General features: G+C 38.5%; 1 protein-coding gene and 2 long non-coding RNA genes across 3 annotated transcripts in view; 2 read left to right on the top strand and 1 right to left on the bottom strand.

The window, feature by feature from the left end:
• Nucleotides 1-19,093, bottom strand: part of DPP6 (dipeptidyl peptidase like 6) — a 919,284-nt gene that overhangs the window by 774,151 nt on the left and 126,040 nt on the right. The gene's annotated exons all lie outside the window — the stretch shown is intronic.
• Nucleotides 1-19,093, top strand: part of LOC143674771 (uncharacterized) — a 154,856-nt gene that overhangs the window by 32,150 nt on the left and 103,613 nt on the right. The window lies entirely within an intron of this gene.
• The window catches only part of LOC143674767 (uncharacterized), a 36,307-nt gene that overhangs the window by 1,705 nt on the left and 15,509 nt on the right, over nucleotides 1-19,093 (top strand). The window contains exon 2 of the long non-coding RNA XR_013171208.1: nucleotides 14,063-14,160. This is a non-coding gene — a long non-coding RNA (uncharacterized LOC143674767). The remainder of the gene's footprint in view (nucleotides 1-14,062; nucleotides 14,161-19,093) is intronic.

Below are 19,093 nucleotides of genomic sequence, written 5' to 3'. Positions count from 1 at the left end.
CAAATGCCAAATCTAAGCTTTATATGCGGTATAACCCCTTGCCCTACCTTTCACATCTAGGAACTTTGGAAATTCAGCAAACATAAAGTCAAAGTCTGCTTTATATGAAGCTCATGGATGGATGACTCCTAAAGTGGCTGGTTCACATGTACCCCTCACCACCTCTTCTGTCCTCCCTGATTCCCACTTATAACAGTCACCCACCCCCAAACCCCTTTGTGGGGTAAACAAAACAAAGCCCTCATTTGAGAAAAAAACATCAGGGATCTCTGCCATAGAAGATTTCCTGAAAACAACAACAATAAATAAGCTGTCACCCGGGATCTCATTCTGGTTTGGGTGGGCTATGAACGTGACTGAGCACGTTGTTTCTGGCAACCTTCCTCTTGAGCTTTGCTCCGTGTCAGGGTGCAATCAGTTATGGAGACCATCCCCATTGGTCCCAGGAGGCCTGTTCTGGGAAAAAGGATGGCTGGTCACAAACTCCTGCCTGCTCATCAGTTTGAGGACAGATGACTGCAAATATGGCAGGAAAAGAAGAATAATCTGTGACTTAATACACCAATGGGGCAAAAACAGCACCAGAGTTAAGATTGGAGATGGGGCTGGGGAGGGAAGGAAAGGGAAAGGGAGAAGAGAGGGAGAGAGAAAAAATCAGATCATAGAATGATGAAATGGGCTATGGAAAAAAAGAATTTCTTAGAAAACTTTTCCAGGAAAATAGAACCAAGCCTTCAATTGTATTGGCAACATTCTGGCATGAGCCATGTGTCTCTCAGATCAAGAATTAACAGGGTCATGGGAAGGCAAAGAAGGGAAGAAAACCAAGAGGAGAGGAAACTCATATTAGTCAGCCCTTGTCTATGTATCAGGCATATCCTAAGTCATTCGTACATGTTATCTCATTTAAGCCTCAAAACAACCCCAGGTGCAACTTTGGTTTATAGTTGCACTTAGTATTATTTTATTTTATTTACTCAATTTCTAGATTACTTTATCTTATTTTATTTACTCAATTTATAGGTATAAAAACAGAATACTAGAGAAGTCAATATGTTGCTCAGGGAAACATAACTGTTAAGAAGGAGAGGGGGAAATGACAAGCAGGGGAAAAACAAGAAGAAGCAAGAGAATTGAGATGATAGAAAGAAGACAGAGTAAATGGAGAGAAAGGTCAAGGAGTTGGAGCATAAGAAATTTGAGAATGGAGGAAAAAGAGAGTAGAGATGGGAGAAAGAGAGGAAGACTGAAGGAGAAAAAAAAAATAGTGTCAACTTATTTTCTGGCCTGAGTAGCCTAACTACCTCTGTGAGAGGAGCTGGGGCTTACAGTGAGCTGTTTATTTCTGAAAAATTCATTAAGACCAAAAATTCTGTCCGTAGATTTCATTTAGAATTTTATTACTCATTTTTCTTAATATACATTCCTACACACAAATTATGATGACTTTCATTTCTCTGAGGTTGGCACAGGGAGAAACAATTTTGTTACACACATACAGCTAATGTTATTGGGATAAATTAATCAAGACTTCCATTAGGTGAAGAAATAAATTCTATTTGCCAAAATTCCTTTGAAAGAAATTAGGGTAGTTAGAATTAGAGATTCATTCTAACATAACATACCAGGAAATCCATTAACTTATAGCATTGTTTTTAAGTGCAAAACTAGCCTGATATTTGCTACATTTCCTTTCCCATTATGGATTAAATAGTTTTTTGATGAAGACACACTTGTAAATAATGTTTCTGTTAAAGCCTCCAACCCCAGTGGTGTCAAAACTTTGGGACAGACCATCACATCTGTCCACACTATTTTCCTAAACTGTGGTCCCAGACTTTGACTTGAACTTTATCCAATGCAAGGAGGTCAAATGGGAAAATTATTGTTAAATATTTTAGTGAGCAGATCATATGAAGCTGATGCCAACATGCAAAGATTCTTACAAAAATGATTCTTTCTACCTTAAATGTTATCCTTTTCTTCTCATGGTAAAGTTGCTTTGTTCCTGCTCACAAACCACTTACTCAGTGAGTCCTTCCCTCATTAAGACTTTGCTATCTTGCCACTGATTATTTTATTATTTTCATCATGTTTCTTATCACTCCTTGATATTTTCTTGTTTATACATTTGTTTATTTACTATTTCTTTCTTACTAAAATATCAACTCTATGAGAGCAGGAACTTCCAACAGAATGTACAATTCCTGTCACATGGCTGTGTTCAATAATTGCCTGTGGTATGAATGAATTAATGAATGAATGAAAGAATGAATGAACAAATTGGTAAGGCGTACTAATACTAGAATGTGATTAAGTTAGAGGGAGGCACATCTTTTTTTTTCAACATGGGCAGGCACCGGGAATGGGACCCAGGTCTCTGGCATGGCAGGCTAGAACTCTGCCACTGAGCCACTGTGCCCACCCAAGCCACATCCTTTTTAACTGGAGACATAAGCCAAAGAAGACTTGACTTTTGCTCTTGAGTCTTGGTCTCTCTTTGGTTCACATAATCACCAAATGACTCTGAATCTCAATTTGTCCATTTATAAAATAAGAATAATAGTCCTTGCCCTGCCTCATTCATTAAATTAATGAGGCAAAAAATATGTTTTACTAATGTAAGATATGCTCAAGAGAAATAACCTTACCTCGGAGGCTCTGCATCTGAAGTAATCAGGAACAATAATTAGTTTTGTATATAACATTATGAAATGCATAAGTATGCTGGAGGAGGTTGAGAGACTAGTCAGTAGAGGGGTGTGTTTGTTAGGTTGTCACAAGACTTGGTGGGTATCCTTTTTTGAGGATTATAAAGTTAAATAATGAACTGCAATATTCCAGCTGCCCCTTCTCTTGCACATGGTCTGTGGTATAGCTCTCAGCTAATGCCAGGCTTTGTTCTAGGGCATGTCACAGCTCTCTTAGGCCTAGGGTTACAGTTGGGAGATGGTAACAGGTTTTAACAGGGGCTGGATTTATGTATGATTTCTTGTAATTGATTTATATGTGCATTCTTTTTTACATGGGCAGGCACCGGGAACCGAACCCGGGTCCTCTGGCATGGCAGGCAAGAACTCTGCCTGCTGAGCCACTGTGGCCCGCCCTATATGTGCATTCTTGAAACTCAAACTTGTAACCTATACCCATCCAGCAGGGACTTATCAAGGAAGCAGGACTGAGATGCACTAAAAAAAAAAAAAAAAAAAAAAAAAAAAATCCCTCTTGGGGGCCTCCAGACTATGCCCATAAAGAGTCTCTTCTTATTATCTCAGCCTAGGGAGTGAAAGGGCATTCACTCAGAGCATCTTTACTAAGTAACTGTCATGTGCCAGGAACTGTGCTAGATGATGGGGATAAAGCAGTACACAAGGATACCCAGTCCTTGCTCTCAGAGTCTCCAAGACTAGACATCAGAAAAAAATTTAAACTTTGTTGGAATATGCATTTGGCTGCATATTTGCCTTATAGAGTGTTGGGTGCTTGGAGCCATAAAAGATCATCCGGCCCAACCCTATATTTGGAAGAGGAGACACTGAAGCCCAAAGGGTCAGTTAATTCCCAGGGTCACAGAACTGAAGGTAATAACAACAAAAGGTCAATTAGAAGTTAACCCAACTTGGCTTTTGCTATTATTGGCTCTAGCTTTAAGCCAATAAATAAATTATATTGGTTTTCTAAGCACAAGCAAGTTAACAGCAAGAAAAGAAGGAAGGAGTGTGAGGTGCCAAGAAAGCTATACTGTGATTACAAATGAGTTGCCACTCATTCACAGCATAAATCAACCATTGATGGGATATTATGAAATGAGTCTAGGCATAGTGGTCAAATCAATTCCTTAAATTAGATAGTGGCTGTTGGCAATGTAAATCCAGCCTTTGGGGGAAAAAAAGGTGTTAAGCCAAATGATAGAGAAAGAGCTGATCTTCGAGCCTAGCCTGGAAGAGAAAATTCCAGTATGCGCTATACCTATAGTTTGCTTGCATATTTAGGCTCTCTTTGCCTTTACCATGGTTTTTGCATATCATTTCATTATGGAAATGGTGAATTTCAGATGGGCAAAAGCCAGCCCAGGGCAGATACCTAGGATAATGAATTATGAAGAATAAGGAATCTCTATACATATCCAATTTCCTGTCATGAATAAAATTCTGGGTTCTAGCTACATTAATATGGCTGTTGGTGTGGCTTCCACTGAGCAAATCAGTGCATCCTATGTAATGAAGGAGGAGTGTAGGAATTAATGGCCTGAGCATTCCAAGTAGGAGGAGATCTTGGTATAATATCCCGATTCTAACCTTGATTAAAAGAATCCTGGCTCTAAATTTTACTTATTAGCTGATGGGCAAGAACTTAACTCTTTAGTGATAGTAATAATAGTAATAGTCTAATATTAATAGAACATCTATGTATCGGCATTATTCTAAAGTATTAATTCCTTTAACTCACTCAATAATACTTTGTGTTAGATAGTATTATCTTCACTTGAAAGTTAATGAAATTGAAACAGAGAGACAAAATAATCTTGATTGAAGTTACATAGCTGATGAGTATTGGCATCAGGACTTGAACCAGGTAACCTGAACAACTCTACAGGTGGCTTAGCAACTACCTAGTGCCACCTGATGTAGAAGTGGAGAACCAGTTAGAATGACTACCTGATTCATATTAGTTCTCTCTATGCTCCATGTGCCCTATGTCGTCCCTTCTCTTCTGGTAAAGGATCCTGTACCATCCACAGCCCTGTCATAGGCTGGCCTCCTGGATCAGGACAAATCTAAGTAACTCATCCATCTGGTATAGGAGTTGATTCAAGGAGTAAATCTATGATCTAGTCCAGGCCAATCTTATTCTTCCACTGAGATTCTTTAAACCAGAGCTGGAAGAGAATAGCTTTCTCTTCTCTTTGGTTAGAGCCTTGAGGAAGCAACTGTGGAAAAGCTGGTGGCCATCTCCTCTCATTCCCTAAGTGGAGTAGCCCATCCAGATGTGTCTACAGTGAGCAGGAGTGAAGCCAGTGGAGAGGAGCAGAGAGAGGAGTGGAAAGTCTTGGCGTCACCAAGTCCTGCTTCTTAAGGCCAGCCTCACTCTTACACATTCCACAACATGCCCTTTATCCTGCCAAGATCAGTTCAAGTTGAATCTCATCATTTGCTATAGAATGACCAACTCATCTCTCTAAACCTTAATTTCATTATCTAAAAATGGAGATAATAGTATTTATTTCTTTGGGTGGTGGTGAGATTTTAATAGACAATACTTACAGAATGCTTAGTTTAGTGTCTGATTCATGGTGACTGCTCAATGAGTAACTCTTGTTAGTGTCCTTATCTTTTGTGAAATTCATTTTCCATCCCTCTGACAAGTCACTATAAATCCTCACGACCTGAACATCCAAATGTCAACTGAACATGGGCCAAGTTAACCTCTAATGATTAAATGACTGTTGACCTCAAAGACCCATATAAAGGCCTGCATAAAGCATCTTTGTTGGAAAATCATGCCCAGCTTTTTAGCCCCTAATTTCTGCTATTTAGCTAATAATGCATACAACTTTTGTTACCATCACTGGGTTTACCTGTGCTCTGATGAATGGATCCCAATATTTACTGCCCTTCCTCAGAGGAAAGGAGGTGAGTGAATCCTCTGACTCCTCTCTGTGGTCAAAACTGTGGTCCAGAACCTCAGTAGCCTATTTTCTTTTCCTTCTTTTCACCCTCATTTTCCATGATGTACAGACCGTCAGTTTCTAACAGGATAATCAATGTGTTTATGTGTCTGTCTGTCTCGGCATACCTAGATTAGTGTGGTAGCCCTGGATAAAACAGCTCATTTATTTTTATTGATTCCTGTGTATCTTCATAGAGCTGGAATAATAAGGCCTTCTGGGCTGTTCCTTTCTTCTCTCTGGCTGGGCTGCCAAGGACTGAGAGTCTTGGGACCCTGAACTGCTTTTCTATTGACTCCACAACATCTCAGAAGAGTGAAAATTTTAATTGCAGTTGTTTTGCTCCTTTCTCGGTGGTTGGTTTCCCAGGCGTTATCTTCAGCTACCCGCCTGTCTCCAGTGTCTGCCTCTACCTCTATTGAAGCTAATAGAAAGAAACAGATTTGCTCACTGATAAAGGTTCCAAATGAGACTGGATGAGGGCCCAGAAAACTGTGTCAGGAGGAAAGTTCCTGACAGGTGCGAGACAGGCCAGTCTGTCCTGGTTAAGGCACAAGCAGGCGTCTGCTCCATGCAAATAGGCTTCACTGGAAGTCAACAGGCCTTCGAGTCGGGCAGACATGGACTTGAGTCTCTGCTATTTTAGTTACAGGATCTCTGATTTTGAACACATTTAGCCTCACTTGAGCCTCAGTTTACTTATCTGAAAAATAATGATACTAAGAATGACCTTGCAGGCATTTTACATGGATCAAAGGACATTGTATGTGCTGAGCAGTTTATATTAAGTGTTGTTGAGCAAAGTGACATCACTAAATTAACTGAAAAATCTCAACTCATGTTGTCAAGTCAATCCATAGCTAAAGTTGTATGGCAAATGCCCCTAGAAAACAGCTGCCAAACACTCCATTGGTTAAAGTCCCGGAAAGGGTATGAACTTATTTGAATGTACCAGATCATTCAAATAAGATCAACCAAGAAAAAGAACTGTCCTGGGAAGCAGTAGGCATGAGTAGCTGGTAAGAACCCAGCGACAGTTACATTTGGAAGCTGTAAAATGTTTATGCAAAGAACACAGCTGCCCAAGTCTCAAAATCTGCTTAGAATATGAAAGCACATCTAAGTGGTCATTTGCCATGGGCAAAATGCATGACCTCAGCAAGGAAGCTCACTTGAAGAAATGGAAACTGTCTGCTTAAAACATTCTGAATGTGGCTTTGTTCAGAGAATGGCACCCAAAGATTTAAACACGAGTTTGGCAAAAATTTGAGTAGCTTCCTAGAAAACAACCCTCACTAAGTGTAGCTTTTTTCTGTGAGGCTAAATTCTAAAGGCTAGGATGATTTCTTTTACAGTATTTAATTTTTATTGGGACTCCCCACTCTCTTCTCAGTGCCTTACCTACCATCCTGGTTCCCTTTGAATAATTATATGTTTCTGTTTGTTAATCATCCGATATGAAGGCAGACCTGAGACTGAGATAAACAGTGAACAAGAGGATGACCTCTCGCATGGACAGACACAGGGATTATAGAAGGAGATTTCCCTCTGTGAAATTCACATACATATGCTTACAATTTAATGTAAGCCCAGATAGAAAAATGCCTTCCTCTTTTCTTTTATGCCCTCAAACACCCAGAACAAGGCTGGATTTTGTATAGATACTTAACAAATACTTGCTAATTAGTGTGGGAATGGGCGAGACTAGATTCAAGGATAAACAAGTGGATCACTTACCACTTATTTTCAATCATTCAATAAAGAAATATTTGTTTTCATCGTATGCAAATTTGGGGACCTAGGAGTGAAAACAAGTTCTCAAGTATTTGCATTTTCATGTGTGTGCTGCCCAGGTGACTTCCTAGGAGTGAATCCTGAAAAATATCTTAGAATTTCCAATTAACTATACTTCATCTAGAGACTCAAATTCTTCCGCTCTTGGTGACTTGGTCAAGACCTACGGCAAAATAAACTGGATGATGTTCCTGGTGGGAATCTCATATTTCCATGAATGGTTGTTAAGAGGAAAAGAAGTGATGCTGAGAAGAAATGATGGGCCATTCTCCTTTTCGGGAGACTGGAAAACATTTTTCCCTCTTTAGTGTGCCCAGAGTCACATATGTGCCTGTGAATTTCTTCTAGCTTTCTTTTTCCCCAATTATGATGACATATATATCACTTCATGATCATATTCTTTCTATTAAAGTCATCCATGATTGGTACCACTTAAAATTATAGTGAGAAACAGTGAAGAAGAAAGGAGAGACATATGGGATGGGCAAGAGCACACAGAAAGAACTAGTGAGGCTGAGGGACCAGGAAGGGAACACTACAGAAAATTATGTAACAGAAAAAGAGAAAAGAAAAAATAAGAGAGACAAGGACCTCTGTGATCTGGAAAACCCCTATTCATTGCTCAAATCTGCCTGCAAGCTGTGAAGTCTTACCTCTGGAGCTTCTGTCCACACATAACACTTTGCTGTGACATCTATTATGATAAAGTAAATGATGGCAACTACAATGCTCCCATTAGGCTAGGTGAGTGTTCTATACCCCCATTAGACTGGGTGAGCCTTGAGGAAATAAAATATCTGCAGGACTTATTACTGTTCCTGGCAAATAGTTAATGCTCAATATATGTCTTGCTGAGTGAAATAATGAATGACTAAATCAGACAAGAAATAAGATATAAAAGAAGAAATAGGATAGTGGTCTTTTATAGGGAGAATGATTCTTTAAATGCAAGGTCAGAGCCTACCCTTGACACCAAGCCAGAAGGATCCCTGGCCCTCCAGAATGCCCACTCTTTCCATTACTGACCTCTAGAACTGAATGTCTGTGCTGACCTTTAGTACTTACATGTACAGTTTTACATCTCTGTTGGCATATGCCCTGTTTCTGTAGTAAGATTGTACACTCTATGAGGCCAGGTACTTACTGACAAAAAACTTCTGCTTTATGACTTAAAGCCTCACTTTGACCTCAAGCCTAGTGGGCTGTCCCAAAGCTGTCGTAAATCAACAGATTGATGGTCATAACGCTAAACAGCTTCCATTCTTAAGATAAGAGGTTCCCAACCCTGGCAACATTTTAGAATCACCTATGAAGTTTTTAATAAACACACGTACTGTGCTATTAGGGTTTCAGATTCAGTAGATCTGGGATGGAGCCCTAGGTCTGCATTCTCAAAAGTTCTACTGATGAGCATTAATGTGTAGTCCATACCTAAATTTATCAAAAACTCTCCCATTTGTCAATCTTTGCTTGTTTCCCTTTTCCCATTTATGATGCCTGAATATTTTGTTTCAGCTTCTGAGTGCTGATTCCACTCCCTTTTCTTCCCCACTCTAATCTTTCTGATCAGGACATCTCCTGCAGTGATTTCCAGGGGCTGCCCCTCTAAGATGTACCCATACACTATGCACATTTCAGGTCCAAGAATAAGTTTGAATTGTCAGTGACTCAGATACAGCTCTTTATTTCTCTGAGCAGCTAGCAAGGGGCTTTGCATACAGTAGCTGCTTAATAGATATCCTTTGATTGACAGCACTGAAACCTAGAATGAAAGCAATTTTCAAACTGGTGGAGTTTAGTAATGCTCATAGACTTGAACTGTAATTAAAAGAGGGACGAAGGGACCAAATCCTGTTTCTTTTTAAAGGAAACAAAGCTCCTTTAAAATATTGCAGAAAAAAAATGCAGAATATATTGTTCTGGGGATGCCAAATGCAGAAGGAATTTAATATACAAAACAGACTTGACCAAGAAAATTTACAGAAACTACAGAGGAAGCTTTAGTTGGAGCAAAACCAAATATCTTGAAATTGTTTATTTCCAAGTGAGTGTCTGATGCCAGGAGAAGGAGGCTGTAATATTTTAAAATACAATTTACTCTTAGAAATTCAAAAGTCCATTCTCTGAGGAATAAAATGCCCAGTGCCATTAAAAATATGAAAATAATAAAAACCATTATAAAATCTAATGCTCATGTCCACACAAAAATTTGTACAGAATGGTCACAGTAGTTTTATTCATAATTAAGAAAAAGTGGAAACAACCTAAATGTCCATAAACTGATGGATGGATAAACAAAATGTGGTATACCATATAATGGAACATCATTCAACAATAAGAGGAATTAAGTACTGATACATGTTACAATGTAGATGCACCTTGAAAACATTGTTCTATGTGAAAGAAGCCAGTCACAAAAGAACATGTTGTATGGTTCCATTTATATGATATGACCAGAATAGGCAAATCCACAAAAAAAGAAAGTAGATGAGAGGTTGCCACAGACTGACAGAAAGGTTGAATAGAAAGTGACTGCTAGTGGGATGTGATTTCTTTTTGAGGTTATGAAAATATTCTAAAATTGATGATGATGTTTGGATATATCTGTGAATATACCAAAAAACCATTGATTCCTGGTGCCTTCCCATGCAAACAAACAAGCAAATAAACAAACAAACAAAAACCACTGAATGGTACATTTTACAAGGGTAGATTTTATGGTATGTAAATTATATCTCAAAGCTGTAAAGCAAATTTAATGGCTAATGTGAGTACCATATTAAGTCCAATAGAATCACAAAATTCTAAACAGGTACGTAGAAATAACTGCATTGTCATTTGTTGGCTATTCTGGTACTTAATCACAGACATATGATAGAATAATTCCTAGAGGACATGAGAAAAAAATCCAACTCTTAAAGGTTGTATATTAGAATATGATTAGAACAACCTATACTGGGAAAGGAAATAAATGGATGATCTAGATCTGGACCCAAACAGAGGCCAGGCTGCACATACCTGGAAGATGTTCAACTCAGCCAGACAGAATATGATGCTTAGTGGGAGTAGCCAAGTCATGCAGGTGGGTGGAGAGAACCGATGAGGAATGTTGGGGCAATTCACACTTGGAAGTCCAGTTGGAAGGGTCAACAGTATCATAAAAGGTTAGTGGCAGATAGTAGGGCCCCAGCCCCAGGCTGGAGTCCAGGGTAAGACTCTTATCTCTGAGGATCACTGGCAAGAAGGTAAGCCCTAGTTCAAGAGGGATAAATGAGGAAGTGCTCCAGGTGAAGCAGTCTGGAGCCCTGGAATCCCGCATTCCTTATTCTCCCTGTGTCCCAGTGGTTTCTACATGTACTCCTGTAAGCCCATGGAGCAGTTTGAAATCCACCGATCTTCTCCAGGAGCTGGCAAATCTTTTTGACCATAGCTCTCATAGGAAAATGGCCTTAACATCTACCTACCCACCATTCCCAGAGGAAAAAAATTCACTGATACCAAGAAACATCACTGTTCAAGCAATTTTGGAGGTCATAGTGATACATCTGCCTCAGTAATGGGGATAAATGGGGATATTTATGATTTACATTTGAACTACGATATATTTACATTTTCAAAATCAATGCCAGGAAAATTTGAGGTGAAAATATTTTGAGTACATGTATACATCTCTAACATGTACTTGTGGATTATTTGCTAAATAAATGAATGGAACTGAAAAGCCCAAAAATAATTAAAGAGGAATTTAAAACTACAAAAACGAAAACTACTGAAACTCAAAATGATGGCTAACTCAAATACTTCCAATCCACTATTGCAATTGTGGAGTTCCAGTTCTCTGCATGGTAGTATGTGAAACAAAAGTTCTGCAACTTTGCCTAGTACTTGGTGGTAGCCAGACTTGCTGGAATACTGAATAGTCCACAGTAAACTGCAACAACATGCTAATTTTAGTTTATAAATTCAGGAGTTCAGTAAACTTTAATAACTCAGTATCATGTATTAGTTTGCCAGGGTTGCTACAACAAATACCACACAGGGTTGGCTTAAACAAAAGGTATTCATTGTCTTGCAGTTTTGAAGGCTAGAAGTACCAAATCAAGCTGTTAGCAAGGCCGTGCTTTCTTCAATGGGTGGTTGTGTTTTGGTGATGGCAGTCCTCTGTCACATAGAGAAGTCCTTGGTCTTCTCTTGTGGCTTTCTTTGACTTCTGATTTCTAAGTCTTCTGGCTTCTCTGACTGTGTCTGAATATCCTCTCTTTATAAGACCTCCATTAATATGAATTAAGACCCACCCTGATCAAATTTGGCCTCATCTCAACTAATAACAACATCTTTCAAAGGTCCTATTTGAATCTTGGATAGGGCTTGAGATTTTATTGGTTTGTCCAGGTTAGTGTGATACCTCGATAAATCCCAGAGTAATTTGGACAGTGAATGAAGAAGTATTTGCAAAATCCCTTTGGGGGAATGGAGAGAAAGGAAATATTCAACTTCCCCATTTGGAGAATTTCTGATATTCTCACAAGCAGTGGGGGGGGGGGGGGGGGCAAACAAATCAATAGGCTGGGCCCTCAGTATTGGGGCTAGCCCTTTCCAAACCTATTCCTGCAAGGGATAGGCTAAGACCACTTAAAATTAGGCCTAAGAGTCACCCCCAGAGAATGTCTTATGTTGCTCAGATGTGGCCTCTCTCTAAGCCAACCAGCAGGTGAACTCACTGCCCTCCTTCCTATGTGGGACATGAATCCCAGGGGTGTACATCTTCCTGGCAATATGGGACAGAAATCCCAGGATAGGCCAGGACCTGATATCAAGGGATGGAGAAAACCTTCTTGACCAAAAGGGTGAAGAGAGAAATGAGACAAAATAAAGTTTCAGTGGCTGAGAGATTTTAAACAGATTTGAGAGGTTATCCTGAAGGGTATTCTTATGCATTATTTAGAGATCCCTTTTTAGTGTATGGTGTATTAGAGTATGTAGAAGGAAGAACTTGAAACAGTTGAGCTGTGTTCCAGTAGCCTTGATTCTTGAAGACAATTGTATAAAGATATAATATTTACAAGGTGACTGTGTGATTGTGTAAACCTTGTTTCTGAATCTTCTTTTAATCAGGGTATGGACAGATGAGTAAAAAAAATATGGATAAATACGTACATAAATAATAGGGGAACAAAGGGCAAAATAAATTGGTCAATGTGGTCAATGAGAAGGGGGTAAAGTTTATGGTATGTATGAGTTTTTTCTTTTTTTCTTTTTATTTCTTTTTTTGTAGTGATGCAAATGTTCTAAAAAATTATCATGGTGATGAATACACAACTATGTGAAGATATTGCAAGCCACTGATTGTACACCATGCATAGAATGTATGTGTGTGAAGATGTCTCAATAAAAAAAAAGGTCCTATTTGCAAAGGGGTTCACACCTACAGAAATGCAGATTAAAATTTTTGTGGGGTACATCATTCAATCTCCAACAGTATGTTAATAATAAGTGGTCCTTAAAAACATGTATATAAAGAATGCATGTGAAATTCCATAAGAATCCAGGCTTTGAGCCTACTATTAGGATTAGTTTGTTGCTTAACTACAGGGTGCTCCTAATCTACAAGCAGACTGAGCACCATAGAAGAAAACATCATTTCATACGGGAGAGGGCCAGGTCACACCCATGGGTTAGTGTGTGCTTTTGCCCCAAGATCCAGGTCTCCTTTCTCCCAGACCAATTCTCCTTGGCCTACGCCATCCTGTCTCTGAGTTTTGAGATTCTGAACCTTAGTGCCTTATTCCTGTTTGGAAGAGGTGGAGAACAAAAATATACATATTTATAATTAAATGAAACCTTCTTCAGGACATATTTTTAACCAGGAAATGTTTGATAATAACCAGGATAACTGTTTAGAAATAAAATTCCATACTTTCAATTTTCAGATTATTTTATCACTTGAATAGCTTAATTCAATTGAAATTTAAATGGATCAGTTGTGTTCCCTCTTCCTTCTCTGCAAGGAGAAGGAATAAGAAATACCTTATTCTTTGGCTTTTCAAAGTTGACTGACTAAAAGAATAGGCAACGTCTCCCTTAAAGGACTTCTCAGGAAAGGTTTACATTAACTCAAATTCTGACCTTTGGTCTAGAAAATTGTTAAATGTCCTCTCTCTTAGAAAAAAAGAAAAGTCTTAAGCCAAAATCTTTGGCATCTAACTCTGCCTTTCCCACTTGCAAAATGTGTGACTTTAGGCTTCTGAATTTGGAGCTTCTCCAGGGCCATATGATGGGGGAGGGGAGTTTGCTTTTCAAACTCACAGAGCTGTGATTTGTGTATCACAGCTTTGGAAGGTTGAACTTGCTCTACAAATGTATTGTGTTCTCATCAGCAACAATAACTTAACCTAAATATTAATAACCAACACTGAAGCAAAGAATGTGGCAGTATCTACTGTTTTCTGTTATCTCCTCTGAATTTTTAGGATATGTCTATTTTAATAAAAACCACTTCTTTCAGAGAAAAAAGAATGTAGGCATTTCGGTTAGCGTCAGGCTAGTTGTTATTTGCATCATTAAGAGTTCAGCAATCACACACATGTTCCTTCACCACAGACCTGCTGAAATGTTTTCCAAATGGCATATGGATTTTCAATCAGAGAGGATGGATGTACATTTTTTTTCTGCAGTCTTTTTGCTACTGGAGCTATCAGGTAAGCCCTGTTTTGTGGCTAATAAAAAAAAAAACATGTGTTTGACGCTCATAGGAAACCCACTCTGTGGTCAGTTGGATCACTTTTTTTTTTTCTGACTTGAAAAGATAAATGGAGTCATAAAATCATATTGGTTGACTCTGGCTTAGTGAGCCAAAGATGGCTCTTTGAACAAGTGCATCATAAGCAACATGGGTGTTCGCAGGAGATGCTTTCCTGGTACACACGCCACCATCGGTACCTCTATCTGTGCTTTGGGATATGAGTGCCTCAGTGTCTTCTCCCAAGCTCTTACCACACGAGTACCTCACTCTCTGTGATTCATTCTTGGATCCTAAGGAGGAGAGACAGATAAATTCCAACTTCATCTTTTCTTGCAGTAGATATAGGTAGACTAAAATGTACCAAGGACAGCCTGGGAGAAGTGGAGAATGTGGACTGGGTTCCAAAGTCTAGTACGTAATCAAACGCTATCTTCTCAAGAAGACAAGATCAGGCTTGGTTAAGAGCAAAGAATACCAAGGCCTTTAAAGAAATAAAAATTGGTTTAAGGATACCCGAGGTGGCTCTGATCTCAAAAAGGTAAAGCAAACAAACAAAAAAGGAATCGTGGATCTATTGGGATGTGTGGTGTAGTGTTCAGCAGAGTCATTTTTAGGTAGCTTTTGTCCTCACCTCTGCAGACTGGCTTCCACTGGTTTACATGTTGGAGTGGACCAGTTTTGTCCATTGGTTTTAAAGCAACCAGTACTTTAATTTGGGGAACTGTAGGCACTTAATTATGTCCAGTCACTTCCAAAAGGATAGAGGCTTCTTAAGGTCAGCTGTCTCACGTGTTTCGGTATTTTTCTCCCATAGAGTTAAGCACAGCATTAGCAAGCTGTTGATTGAATTGTACTAGGAGAGTAATTTCATTGCCATGATGATGGAAGGAGGTAGGTTTGGGATTAATTAACTTTCAGCCTTTAAGTTATTTTCAGGTCATCTCTCACTGCCTTTTGAAAAGGACTCTAACATTCATGTTAGATATGCCAAGAGCCTCAATCTAAGCCAAAGGTTAGTGTATATAAGCAACTCGGCTGGGGTGATGGCTTCTATATATTTCACATTTTCTCCATTACCACCATGACAGCCAACCAAGTAATGGATGGAGTGTTTACAGGACAAATTCCCTCTTAGCCAATTGTACTTCACATGACTCAGGGAACCCCTTGATTGATCTTCCCATGACAGTTGTATACAACATAGACTACATGGACACGCATTATCCTTTAAAGATAGTCTGTCAGGGAAAAATAAATAACTCCTCATTGTGACTTTAGGAAGCTCAAGTTAGAGAAGCACTTATAGAAATATGCCACTTTTTAAAAGCACAATTAAATACTACTCTAAATAGCCTGTAATGACCTGGAGGTTTGTGGCATCTTTTATAAATGACAATTCACTTTTTATTTAGGATGGAGTAACTTTAAGAACACTGAATATGGATGTCCTGGTTTCAAATCCTATTTTTGCTAATTATTGTTCTGAATTGGGCTAGTCAGTTAACCTCTCTACATCTCAAAAATTTTTAAAAATCTGCAAAGTAGAAATAGTACTAATTAAGTGCATTGCTAAGATCAGTATAAATAATCCATATAAAAGTGCTTGGTGTTTGTGGCTCTTTATTCATTCTCTGTACCATGTAGAGTTATTTGATTCTAGTGATACCTCAGGTGACTTCCTGATTTTTATGTCAAAGTTCATGTTTGGGAAGCAGGCTGGATAAGGTAAGGGGTAGAGATTTTATTTGTGTTGGGGAGGGATAGATCTTCTTATCTCATAAATAATGCCTTTTGACTTAAGTCATTCATTCTTTGAATTGAAAAAGCAGAGGGGACCAAGGATTTTTGCATTAACTGGATTTTTCTTGATTTAACACATTTATATCCTCTCATTTCTGAAAATTCACAATTTAACCCTAAAGGAGTAAAAGCTAAAACTCACAGCAAAAAAGAATGAGAAAAAGAGAAGCACAGATTAAGATTAAATATTACAACAAATATTTAAGAAAATAGAAAATAATTATGCTAGTTGATTTATTAGAACTGAAAAAAAGGGGCCCTAAATACCTGCAAAGGATGAATACCAATGAGAGACAAAGCCATATGTCATGAAGCACCAAGAAAAGGCTCAAGAAATGGAAGAGCTGGGTGCCAAGAGAGGGATGGAAATGAGGTGTGGAAGTGAATGAAATGAAAAAGGTTGAATATCTCTATGAAGTACAGTTTGATCAATTCACTTATTACAGGCAACTAGGCAAAACACACACACACGCAACTTCCCAATAACATAAAAGACAGGAGATTTATTGTCTGGAGAAATTGAACCTAGGAAGTTCAGGTCTTGGGGTCACCAGACACAGTGGAGAATGGGGGTGAGGTGCTGGAGTGAAGGTGGGGGTTTCTTTGAGAGTCTGCACATTGACAATGAGACATCCCTCTAACCTGGGTTCCCCACCCAGTTCCCTGAAGACCAGTTCCCAGTCTGAGCCCCAGGGGCTGGGAGCTTCTTCTCTGGGGAAATGACAAGGAATGTCCTTCTGCAGTTAAAAACTTAGCTCACTAATTCTTAATATCATCACATAGATGTATGATCATCATTTCTTAGTACATATGCATCGATTTAGAAAAAGAAATAGCAAGACAACAGAAAAAGAAATAAAATGATAATATAGAGAAAAAATAAAAATAAAAATAAAAAATACAAAAATATATAAGAAAAAATATATATAAGAAAAAAAAAACTTAGCTCACTGCTTAATCAGCTATACTATAACTAAAAGTTGACAAATATTGCCAGGCTTTTGAGGAAATCTCTTTCATAAAGATGGACTAAATAAAAAACCATTTAAAAATACATAATAGAGGAATAGAGAAAACCCAGGGAGCCGAAAAAAACTGAAAAATAACAAGATCTATATTTTATCAATAGCCTCAGAAAATATGACATTTTTTTACACTCATAAATTGAGAATAGAATGCTGTAAAAAGGAAAAGAGTACGTGAAGTTTTTGGAAATTAAGTAAAAGGTAGCCAAGTAAAAAGTCAATAAACAGATGAGAAGACAAAGTTGTGGAAGAAAATAGAATTAAAAAAATAAGAAATGGAGAAACGAAAGTAAAAGAAAAAGCAGATTACATCACGGAAGACCAGAAATCTAAACAGCACCCGACTGCAGGACAGCAACCGAGAGCCAGAGGACAGTTGAGCGAAGCCTTCCAATCATGGGGTAAAATTATGCACCACTTAGAATACTTTGCCCAGACAAATTATAAATCAAGTGTTAGGGTAAAGACAATTTCATATATTTAAGATTGTAGAAATTTACTTGTCATACACCCTTCAAGATACACTCTATCAAAATATCATCTATAACAAAGAACTGAGACTGGAAATTTCTCCAACATAGAAGAATGGCAAAAAAGGAAGCCCAGGATGGTGGTGAGGAGGTTTCCCCAAGTGCCAACTATGCAGTGGACTGACAGAGGGCTGGTCCATTGGGCACTGGAGAGGGAATGATCCAGGTGAAAATGAAGCTTTCTGGGAAGGAGTTATGTAAAAGGCAACGTATAATATTACACCCCTTGGTCAGCAATAATGCAATCAAATATTGATTCAAACAAAATTGCAATATAGGGGAACATGGGGGAAAGTGAAAGTGGATGTAAAGTAGTACAGAAAAGTGCCTCTTTACCTATTATAATAGGAAATAGTATATAATGAGTAGATAGAAATATTTAAGTATACTATTGAGAATATTAAGGCAGATGCCCCCCCCCAAAAAAAATAGGAGCAAAAAGAATGGAAAATGCTAGCTTTGGGGAACAAGCCTGGCAGTAATGAAGAAGTAGAGCAGGGGACCATCCTTTTGGTCAATGCCAACCTTGTTGTACTAGCTAATTTTATGATGTATACATTGTATACAATCAATTGCTCACAATATCATCACACAGTTGTGCATTCATCACCATGATCATTTTTATAACATTTGCATTACCCCGGAAAAAGAAATGAAAAGAAAAAAGAAAAAAACTCATACATCCCCTACCTTTTACCCCTCCCTCTCATTGACCACTTATATTTCAATCTACTCAATTTTTTACTCTTTATCCCTCCCATTATTTATTTATTTTATCCCTTTTTAAAAAAATTCATCTGTCCATACCCTGGATAAAAGGAGCATCAGACACAAGGTTTTCATAATCACATGGTCACATTGTAAAAACTATATACTTATACAATTGTCTTCAAGAATCAAGGCTACTGGAACACAGCTCAACAGTTTCAAGTACTTCCCTCCAACCACTCCAATACACCATAAACTTAAAAGGGATATTAGATAATGCATAAGGATAACCTCCAGGATAACCTCTTGACTTTGAAATCTCTCAGCCACTGAAACTTTATTTTGTCTCATTTCTCTCTTCCTCCTTTTGGTCAAGAAGGCTCTCTCAGTCCCATGATGCTGGGTTCTGTCTCATACTGGGAGTTCTGTTGTTTGCCAGGGAGAGTTATACCTCTGAGAGTCATGTCCATATAGTGGGGAGGGCAATGAGTTCACCTGCCAAGTTGGCTTAGAGAGAGAGACCACATCTGAGCAACAAAAGTGTTTCTCTGGGGGTGACTCTTAGGCAAAATTACAAGTAGGCTTAACATCTCCTTTGTAGGAATAAGTTTCATAGGAGCAAATCCCAAGATCTGGGGCTCAGCCTATTGGATTGGTTGTCCCACTGCTTGCAAGAATATCAGGAATTCCCCAGATGGGGAAGATGAATATTTCCTCCTTATTCCCCAGTCCTCCAAGGGGACTTTGCAAATATTTTTTAATTCTCTGTCCAAATTACTCTGGGATACATCGGGACATCATACTAAGCCATACAAACAACAAGATC

The sequence above is a fragment of the Tamandua tetradactyla genome, chromosome 1 (genome assembly GCF_023851605.1).
Source record: "Tamandua tetradactyla isolate mTamTet1 chromosome 1, mTamTet1.pri, whole genome shotgun sequence".
Taxonomy (NCBI): domain Eukaryota; kingdom Metazoa; phylum Chordata; class Mammalia; order Pilosa; family Myrmecophagidae; genus Tamandua; species Tamandua tetradactyla.
The sequence above is the reverse complement of the archived record's forward strand: the minus strand, read 5'-3'. Positions and strand labels throughout refer to the sequence as shown.